The sequence below is a fragment of the Balaenoptera musculus genome, chromosome X (assembly GCF_009873245.2).
Source record: "Balaenoptera musculus isolate JJ_BM4_2016_0621 chromosome X, mBalMus1.pri.v3, whole genome shotgun sequence".
Taxonomy (NCBI): Eukaryota; Metazoa; Chordata; class Mammalia; order Artiodactyla; family Balaenopteridae; genus Balaenoptera; species Balaenoptera musculus.
This window is the reverse complement of record NC_045806.1, coordinates 38,907,602-38,918,575: the sequence shown is the minus strand read 5'-3', so window position 1 is coordinate 38,918,575 and position 10,974 is coordinate 38,907,602. Positions and strand designations below refer to the sequence as shown.

The 10,974-nt window shown below is 35.0% G+C and overlaps 1 non-coding gene across 1 annotated transcript; it reads right to left on the bottom strand.

Moving 5' to 3' along the window:
- Nucleotides 1-7,901: 7,901 nt before the first annotated feature.
- Nucleotides 7,902-8,008, bottom strand: LOC118889357. Its single transcript, XR_005018494.1, has one exon. It is a non-coding gene; the product is annotated as a U6 spliceosomal RNA (small nuclear RNA).
- Between the last annotated feature and the right edge of the window lie 2,966 nt (nt 8,009-10,974).

Genomic DNA, 10,974 nt, shown 5'->3' with positions numbered 1-10,974 from the left:
GTGAAATGTGAGCTGTTATGAAGCCAAGCCAAGAAAAAGGAAGACTTTTAATATACATACCTGCAAGTTAAAACAGCAGAGTTAAATTTTTATATGCAGTGCATGTGCAAGATTCATCCTGAATGTAATGTATGTGGCAAATTGGAGGTTAATGTCTATAGCCAAAATAACACTTAGCAAATTCATTAATTTTGTTTAGGTTTAAACTGATATCATTAAGGTTAATACTTTCCTGGCCCTAAGTAAGATATCTTTATTTGGAAAAAATACATATATCATACCTGATAATAGCAAGTGTTAAAACATTATGTGCTGTAAGACCACACTTTTCAAGCTAATAATAAATAAGCAAGTAGGTCATTTGCTACCTTCAACACATCAGCTACTTTTGAAATTTTAAAATATTGACCAGGCATTACTTTTTAAATTGGAAAACAACAATAAAGATACTGAAAAATTACAAAATTAATTCCCAGGGGAAGAAAACAGACATATTTTTATGCAAAACACTTATGAAAAAAATTTTTTTACAAAATAAAGACAAATCTCTAGCAATACTGATCAAGAAAAAATGAGTGAAATAAAATTAAGAATAAAAAATAACTATCATTAAGTTACTGTAGAAATTTAAAAATAGTAAGATAATACTGTTAACAAATTTGTGCCAATAAATTAAAGAACATATAAAATGGGTAATTAAAGGAACTTCCTTGGCAGTCCAGTGGTTAAGACTCTGTGCTCCCAATGCAGGGGACACAGGTTCGATCCCTGGTTGGGGAACTAAGATCCCGAGTGCCACATGGTGTGGCAAAAAAAAAAAAAAAGGGGGGGGGTAATTTAAATAAATAAATAAATAAATAAATAAATAAATATATATATATATATATATATATATATACACACACACACACACACACACACACACAAAGTTGATATAAGAAGAAATAGAAAATTTGAACAGACTACTAACCAATTTAATTGGTAATAAAATATATCTGCCTCCACCAAAGTCCCAGGTTAAGACAGTTTTACATGTAAGTTTTATGAAATCTCCAAAACTCATTTTATGCAAGCTGTATCAGAAAATAGAAAAAGAGAGAACTACCTAATTTACTTTATGGGGTATAAGAAAAATTATAGACTAATGTTACATCTAATTGTGGATTCAAAGATTCTAAATAAAATAATAGCAACTTAAATGACACCCTGCATAAAAAAGTATTACAAGTATCTAGGCTTTATTCCAGGATTGCAAGGACTGTTCAAAATCAGAAAATTTTATCAATGGGATTCACATTAACAGAGTGAATTGGAAGAACCATATGGTCATGTTAGTAGAAAAGGTGTATGATGAAATTTAACACTGATTCGGGATTAAAATTTATAGCAAACCAGGAATATATGGGAATGGCCTTAACTTGAAAAACCCAGAGGAAACTTCTTGTTTAATGGTGAAATTTAAGAAGCATTAACTTTTAAAGAAGACAAATGTGTTCATTATAACCACATCTATTCCAAATTGTATTAGTGTCCTAACCAATGAAACAAGAAAGGGAAAGTAATTAGGAAGCATAGACTGCCAAGGGAGAGAAATGGTGCTGTTATTTGTAGACAACATTATTTGTCTGGATAGAAAATCTAAGGAAATCTATAGCGTTAGTAAGAAGGTTTAGCAGGATTACTGAATAGAAAATCAATATATAAAACAAAAGTAATGTTCCTAAACCCAATAATCAATTATAAAATGCAATTGTATAAAATATAGCATTTATAACAGCAAAAAATTATAAGAAAAAATACTAAACATTATTAAAAGACCAAAAGAAGACCCATATTAAATCTCCATTTATGATATTTAAGAATTCTATAACTCTATTTTTTTAAGGTAACAATTCTACTACAAAGACCATAGTTCATCAATTATAAACATACTTTTTAAAGCAACTCTAAGATTGGGATGTATCTTACACCCAATGGTTTTTTACATCTTGTTCCCCAGGATAGACTGTGAAGTAGCTCTCATTGTTTGAGCATGAATAAACTTTTCATCATAGCTGTTAATATTCTTGTCACTTCAATTGAGTTATGTGCATTTTTGGACTACATGTGTTGAGTTTAATGGCTGTTTAAAATGTCCTAAAATGGTAATATTATTATTCAGCATTAAAATGAAAATTTATTGTGCATGCAGAAAGATACAGAAACAGAGCAGGAGGCATAAATTTGATATCAAGGAAGCAAATCTCTTTTATTAGAAGAAAGACTGAAACTGCATAATTTCTTGCCAAGAACAGTCAAGGACCCAAGAAAGGCGAGATACTTCAAAAGTAGGTGAAGCTGAATTATGTTTTGGTACTGTGGCTGGGAAGAACATTTCAGAAACAGCAGCGGGTGGACTATTCTTACAATAAATGCTGCATTACCAATGTCCTTGATGGCACAGAAGCTGTTATTTTGTGGAAAAAACACAGATATTGAAGTTTTATAGTGCTTCAGAAAAGTCAAACTCTGAATGCCAAGAAGTTTTAAGGATATCTTAACCGATTTATTTCACTTATATTTTCGTTTTTTGGACCGACAAGAAAAAATATACGATAAAAGTATGTATCTAAATAAGTCTAAGGGAGATTTTTCAGTAAGTATAAAATAAAAAGTAATGTGATAAGAAATCATCATGTCATAGTTTAATGGGAAGCGATTTTTCTTTCTTAGTGACACATAAAATAATGATGTGTCTTACAATCTATGGCATTGCAGAATAGATGAAATCTACAAATGCAAATACAATTTTAAACAAAACTAAACATGAATTTACTTGGAACTTGACAACCCAATTCTAAAACTCCTAGAGCTAAAAGGTGGAATGTTTTGCGGACAGATCACAGAGGGCTTTGCGGGTCAGGGTAAGGGATTTAGACGTTTTTCTAGGTGTGGTGAAAACTGACAGATGCTTTTTAAGCAAGTAAGTGCTCATTTACAATCAAAGAACATTACACTAAAGAGAATAAATTCTCCTGTCTGCAATGAATGAATTTTATAGAATGCCCCCAAATCTCTTGAAGAACAGGGAGGTAAGATTTGCCCTACCAAATATTAAGACTTATTACAAAGCTATAGTAAAATAAACCAGTGTGCTAATAGTCAGAGATAGATAAATAGACTGATTGAACATAGTGAACATTTAGAAACAGGCCCAAACAATTATGGAAATTTGATATATAGCAGAAGTAACATTATAAGTCAAAAGCAAAAGACTGGCCCGATACTGGGGCAACTGGGACAAATGGAAATAAAAAAACAATTTGATCCTTAAACAAAAATGAATTCCAGGTGAATTAAAGGCTTAAATGTGAGAAGAAGACTTTTGAAACTTTCAAAAGAAAAGGTAAGTTTTCTTCAGCAACACGTAAAAATAAATACAAACCTTCAAAGAAAATATCAATAAATTTGACTGCATTAAAATAAAAATCTATACAAAAAAGTGCCCATAAACAAAATGAAAATACAAGTCAGAGACTAAGTAAAGGTTTTTACATTCTATATAACTGACTGAGGGTCAGTATACAGATATATAAAGAATTCCTATAAATCCAACAAAAAATAAAAATAAAACAGAGCAATAGGCCTTTCATAGATGAGGAAACCTGAATGATCAGTAAACATGTAGAAGGGTATGAAAAGATGCTTAATAAATGAAATGAGATATCATACTCTAACCTATGAAGTTGATGAAAGTTAAACAATCTGGCAACACCAAGTAAGGTCATGATAAAACAGGAATTCTCATGTATTGCTAACAAATCTATAAATGAATACAATCACTTTGGCAATTTCTAGTAAAGTTGAATATGCACATGCTCTCTGACCTTACAAATTCCCTTCATTGATAGAAACCTAAAGAAGTCCTCATTCACAATACAAGGAAAAACGCACAACAATGTGCATTTCTCATATTAGGTAAAATTAGAAACCTCGTTTAATTTGTCACAGTCTCCCTTCAATACTTTCAGTATATGACTTCACATACAGTATTAGAACCTTACATTACATTCCTTTTTCTCCCCTACAGGGTTGTGTGCTATTGTTGTCATATATCTGAGTTTTACATGTTATAAACCCCATAGCATATTGTTTTTATCTTTGCTTTAAACAGCCAAATATCTTTTAAAGTTATTTAAATAATAAGAAAGCAGTCTTTCATGTTTACCACTGTGATTGGCAGAATATTGGCCCCCCCCAAAAATGTCCATGTCCTAATTTCTAGAACCTGTGAATATGTTACCTTACATCGCAAAAGAGACTTTGTAGATGAGATTAAGGATAAGGACCTTGAGATGGAGAAATTATCCTGATTATTAGGTGGGCTCAATCTATTAACATGAGTCTTAGAAGTGGAAGAGGGAAAAAAAAGAGTGAATCAGAAAAATGGCACTGTGAGAAGGATTCTGAGATGCAGGGGGTTATATGCCAGGACTGAAAACTCTAAGAGCTAAGGGTAGTCCTTAGCTCTTAGAAGAAATGGATTCTTCCCTAGAGCCCCCCAAAAGTTAAGTTGAATCCAGCCTCTGTAGCCCAACACCGAATTAAATCTCAGAGACAGAGGTTTGGGTGAAGTAGAAAAGAATAACTTTATTGCTTTGCCAGGCAGAGGGGGCCACAGAGGGCTAATGCCCTTAAAACTGTGTGTCCCAACTTGGAGGAGGTAGTGAGAAGTTTTATAGTAATGGTTCAAAGAGGAGGGCGTGGTCACTCGTGGACATTCTTCTGATTGGTTGGTGGTGAGGTAGGTGGCAGTCAGCATCATCAACCTTCTGGTTCCAACCCATCTGGGGTCTACTGATTGTGGGCAGCAAACAGTTAACTTCTCCCACCTGGTGGGGTTTCAGTATCTGCAAAACAGCTCAAAGATATTGTTATGTGTATCCCTTGAGGGAGAACCAGGACCCTGCCCCAAGGCTATACTATTGTTTCTTGACTGTTCCTCCCTTTTCTCCCTTGTCTCTGCATCCCCTCCCTTCCCTGATTAGCAACTGTTTGAACCTGCCCTTTGGAACTCAGGAAGGTCATGGAGGCTGAATGAAGCCTATTTCCTGTAATCAAGAAATGGGGGACACAGAAAGGCTTTTGTGCCCAGGAGCCCCACAGGGCCCTGCTTGGTTTCAAAAGGAACACAGATTTGCCAATGCCTTGATTTTAGCTCAGTGAGACACATGTCAGACTTCTGATATACAGAACTGTAAAAGAATACATTTCTGTTGTTTTAAGTCACCAAGTTTGTGGTAATTTGTTACAGCAACAATGGAAAACCAGTACGCCCTCATTGATATATATATATATATATATATATATATATATATATATATATATATATATATATATATACACACACACATACATATATATATATATACATATACATACATATATATGAGTTTTGTGTTCTTCATTCCTTTATGTAGATCCAACTTTCCAACTAGTATTATTTCCCTTTTGCCTGAAGGACTTTAACATTTCTCGTAGTGCAGATCTGCTGGTAATGAATTCTTTCGGGTCTTTATGTTCAAAAAAGTCTTTATTTGCCTTAGCTTTTGACAGATATTCTCAATTGATATAATATTCCAGTACTTTGAAGATGTTCCTCTGCTGTCTTCCACCTAATATATCTTTTTCCCCCCCTCTGGCAGATAAATAGGAGAAAATATTTGTGATCTTGAATGAAGGAAAGCTTTCATAGATACAGTACAAAAGCACAATCCAAAAAAGATATACTGTGCTTCATCAAAATTAAGAACTTCTGTTCTTCAAAAGACATGGTTAAGAAGATGAAAATATAAGACATAGACCGGGACAAAATATTTAGAAATCACATATCTGATAAGGATTTGTATTCTGAATACATAAAGAACTCTCAAACCCAATAATAAGCAGACAAGCAACCCAACAAAAGAATAGGCAAAAGTTTTGAACAAACACGTCACCTAAAAAGACATATAGCTGGCAAATAAGCACATGAAGAGATGCTCAAAATCATGTGTCATTAGAGAAATGCAAAAATCACAAAGAGATATTACTATTACATATTAGATGGTCTAAAATGCAAAAAAGTCTGTCCATATCAAGTGTTGATAAGGATGCAGAGCAACTGAAACTCCCATATACTGCTGATGGGAATGTTGAATTGTACAACTGCTTGGAAAACAGTTTGGCAATTTTTTATAAAATTAAAACTATGTCTACCATATGACCCAGTAACACCATTCTTAGGTATTTACCCAAGAGAAATGAAAGCTTATGTCCACACAAAGACTTGTGCATAAATGCTTTATTTGTAAAAGCCAAAAGCTAGAAACAACCCAATTATCAGTGAACATGTGAATGGATAAACCAGTTAGTATAACCATAAAATGAAATACTAGTTAGTAATAAGAAGAAATGAATTATAAGCAACATGAATGAACCTCAAAATAACTATGCTGAGTGAAAGAAGCTAGATAAAAAAAGAGTACATACTGTATAATTCTATTTATATAAATTCTAGAAAATGCAAACTAATCAATAGTGATATCAAGTAGATCAGTGATTGACTGAGGCTTGGGGCAGGGTAAGAGAAATGGAAGGATAACAAAGAAGCACAAGGAAATGTTCAATGATGATAGATATGTTCATTATTGCTTGTCACGATACAGCAATGGTTTTCTGAGTGCCATCGCTTATCAATGAAAACATCAATTTATACACTTTACATAATGCAATCTATTATGTCACTTATATCTCAATAAGGCAGTTAATAACAAACAAAAGCCAAACAATGATACCATTTCAGACCCATTAGTTTGACAAAAATAAATACCAAACGTTGGTGAGAATTTGGAAAAAATAAACTTTTACACTGGTGGTGGGAAGATAAAATGGTACAAACACTTTCCAGGACAATTTGACAACATATAATAAAATTTAAAACGTTAGTATTTTAAGATTCAAAAATTTGACTTCTAGTGCTATAATCTAGAGAAACTCTTCACACAAACACCGGGATATGCAGTAGCTTGCTGGGCAGTATGTGACCACTGGCTCTCTGGGGGAATAAAAAGCTCTGTTTTCTAACATTACAGATTTCTCAGGTGTGAATACACTGTGGTTGATTTCTAGCTCCTGACATTAGTGATTGCAGAGTTAAGAAGAGACACATAAACCAATTAAATGTCCATCAATAATGGAGTGGATAAACAAATGTAGTGTACTTGTACAATGGAGTGTATAGATGTATCTCAAACATATAATATTGAGAGAAAAATGCCAGTTGCACAATATGTACAGTGTGATACCATTTATGTAAATCTAAAATGATAGAAGGTTCTTAGTTTAATTTTTTTTTTAACATCTTTACTAGAGTATAATTGCTTTACAATGGTGTGTCAGTTTCTGCTTTATAACAAAGTGAATCAGTTATACATATACATATGTCCCCATATCTCTTCCCTCTTGCATCTCCCTCCCTCCCACCCTCCCTATCCCACCCCTCTAAGTGGTCACAAAGCACCGAGCTGATCTCCCTGTGCTATGCGGCTGCTTCCCACTAGCTATCTATTTTACGTTTGGTAGTGTATATATGTCCATGCCACTCTCTCACTTCGTCCCAGCTTACCCTTCCCCATCCCCGTATCCTCAAGTCCATTCTTTAGTAGGTCTGCATCTTTATTCCCGTCTTGCCCCTAGGTTCTTCGTGACCATTTTTTTTTTTTTTTTAGATTCCATATATATGTGTTAGCATACGGTATTTGTTTTTCTCTTTCTGACTTACTTCACTCTGTATGACAGTCTCTAGGTCCATTAACCTCACTACAAATAACTCAGTTTTGTTCCTTTTTATGGCTGAGTAATATTCCATTGTATATATGTGCAAAAATATGGAACGCTTCACAAATTTGCGTGTCATCCTTACGCAGGGGCCATGCTAATCTTCTCTGTATCGTTCCAATTTTAGTATATGTGCTGCCGAAGTGAGAACCTTAGTTTAATTTTTGACATAGCTTATTAATAATACCTGAGACATCTCTGCTTACATTTTTTCAGACTCTAATCCCCTCAGGACAGGGGCCATCTCTGTTTCTGTTTTTGTTTTAATTGCTGTAGAGTTAAATAAACAATCTTTCAGTGGGTGACCCTGTAAAGCAACCTTTATTTTGGATGGGTTTCTATAATTCTTTCCAGTCTCTTGACTCCCAGATCTTGCAGCTGCTGCTGGGGTTGTAGTTATAGCTATGTGTACATTTCTACATGTACTCGCATAGAGTGTAGAATCAAGTTTATATGAGTTTTGTCATTGTATTTGAGTTTTAAATTCATTTTTCCTTTGGATAGGAATAAAATTCTTTAACCTAATAAGCAAAGTATTACTATTGCCTTCTCAGGAGCCAAATATAGGAGTCTTTTAATTTGTTTACAGTCTGAAACTCACGATGACAAAATGTATCTTTGTATTTTCTATGTTTACTACATCTGTTGTCACTATGCAGTCTGCGCTTATTGAAAACACAAAACATCTTGTTGCATTAGAAGCAAAACAGCATGACATACAATGTCGGTTCTGATTTAAAATTCTACTGTTTTTCAACTTATCTTCATTAGTATGCTAGTATAATCTTTTTTTTTTTTTTTTAGGGGAAAGAGAAATACATTTTTACCTATCCATATTTGAAGTATTTCTTATAGAAATTGGATTAGACAGAAATATAAAAAGCATCAAACCACATTATAGTTAGAATATAGCTCCACTGCCACAAAAAGGGAAAATTAATAAATTTATACTTCTCTGATGAAGGAAGACAACTGTTGGTTGGATCAGCTAGTGATATCAGTAAACATCTACTTAATTAAGTGTGTATTTTGTATTGCGTTAGAAGAAGGCCAGATCCTATTGTATTGTCTTGTAGAGAAGGCTGCTGTTAAAACATATTTGCTCACAGTATAATAGTGTTTGGCCACAGAAACTGTAATGTTATGATCAATGGCCTATTTTACAAGCGCGTAGTCATTTAACACATCAATATGGAGGGTCTACACAAACGTGAGTGAGACACAGCCTGCCCTAAAGAAATTTATAGTCTAGCAAGGAGAGGATGTACATAACAAATGGCAACATAATGATAACAGTTGCACAAGAGATAGAAACAAGAAGAGTACCGAAAAAGTTCAGAAGAGAAGTAATGATAGCCACCATGTATTTCTTATTATTTATGTGCCATGTACCTTACAAGGGTGATTACTAATACTAATACTCTAATACTAATACTCACAGGTGTGAATTGGATACTTACTATGTGCCAGGCACTGTTCTAAGCATAATACACATGTAGGGGATCACAGTATGCCACCCCAAAATATGCCATGTTGGCATAGGGATAATTTTGAGCTGAAGGCAGTTGAGAAACATCAGATGCCTGGGGAAAAAAAGCTCTCTGCCCTCCCCTTCATTTGCCTAAAAGCAGGCTCTGTCTCTCAATCACCTTCAGTGAAGTCGCTTATCAGCCCAGAGATTACACTGAGAGGAATCTACACAACAAACCTGATGGAAACAACCCTTATCTTCCATTAGTTTCCCCCATATATTTACCTTCCCACAGTTTGCTGCCCTTGGAAGCATAAAACTCTTTTCCTTTGTCTTGTCCCTTCTCTACAAATTTAATTGTTCTTTGTTAAGATGCTATAGCTATCCCTTGGAGTTACTAATCACTAAACTTTTTTCCCCTCCCCTACACACGTAAGCTGGTAAATGCTTTTAATCTTCATGAAAATGCCATCAGGTAGTTATAATTATTCCCATTTTATGGAAGGAACAACTGAGGCTTCAGAAAATTTCTGAAACTTACCCAAGGTCATATAGCTAGTAAGTGAATGAACTAGGGTTGAACCCAAGTTTGTCTGAATTCTGAGTTTATGTTCTCTGAAGTGGCTTTGGGTCTTGTCTTCACTATGCCAGTAACTCACTGTGTCAGCTATCTATCGCTGGGAAGCAAAGTGCCCCAAATTTACTGGATTAAGACAATAATGATGTATTATTGCTCCTGATTCAGTGGGTTAGCCGGTCAGTTCTTCCGTTGATATGTCCTGAATCACTCATGCTATTGCCGTCAACTAAAGGCTCAACTGGGGCTGCCGTGTCCAAGATGGCCTCATTTACATGTCAGGTCCTTGCTGTGGGCTGTGGACGAGAGCCCCTGGACTCACCTCCATGTGGCCTTTCATCCCAGCTTCTTCACAGCATGATGATTCAGCACAGGGGTATCAGGGTTCCAAGAAAGCATGCCCCAGTCCATGAAGGCTGATCAAGCCTCTGCTTGTGTCACATTTGCTAATGTCCAATTGATTGAAGCAAGTCACCTGATCAAACCCAGAGTAAGTGCAGGAGGAGACTATACTAGAACCTGGGTATCAGGAGATGTGATTCATTGGGGGCCATTAATGTAACAATCTATGACATTTATCGCATGACTTTAAAAAATCCTCTGAAACTGGGTTCTTCATCTGTAAAATGAGATGGAACTGAGTTACCTCTGAGGTCCTTCTATCACTTGTGATTGGGAAATAGATAGAGGGCATGGGTATACTCTATAAGCATCATTCCTCTCAGCTCCATAATCCCTTGACATGCTGCTCACTAACTTCCTCTTTTCCCTCAAAGAGAACCTTCCTGAATCTTCTAACAGTCTCTTCACATATCTCATTATGATCTATATTGTCTACCTTAAATTAGGGAAAAAAAAGAAGAAAAGGAAAATGAGAAAAGTAAAAACTAAAGCACTATAGTGCAATGCTTCTAAAGCTGTGCATTGTAGGCCACTGAAGATCCCTGTGGAACAACGGGGTGAGGAGGGAGGGGGAGTGGGTCTGTGGACGTGGAGGTGGCTTCAGAGGAAAAAGTACTGAAACAATTTTGTTCATCCACTTTCATCAAATTTGAAATGTGAGGTTAAT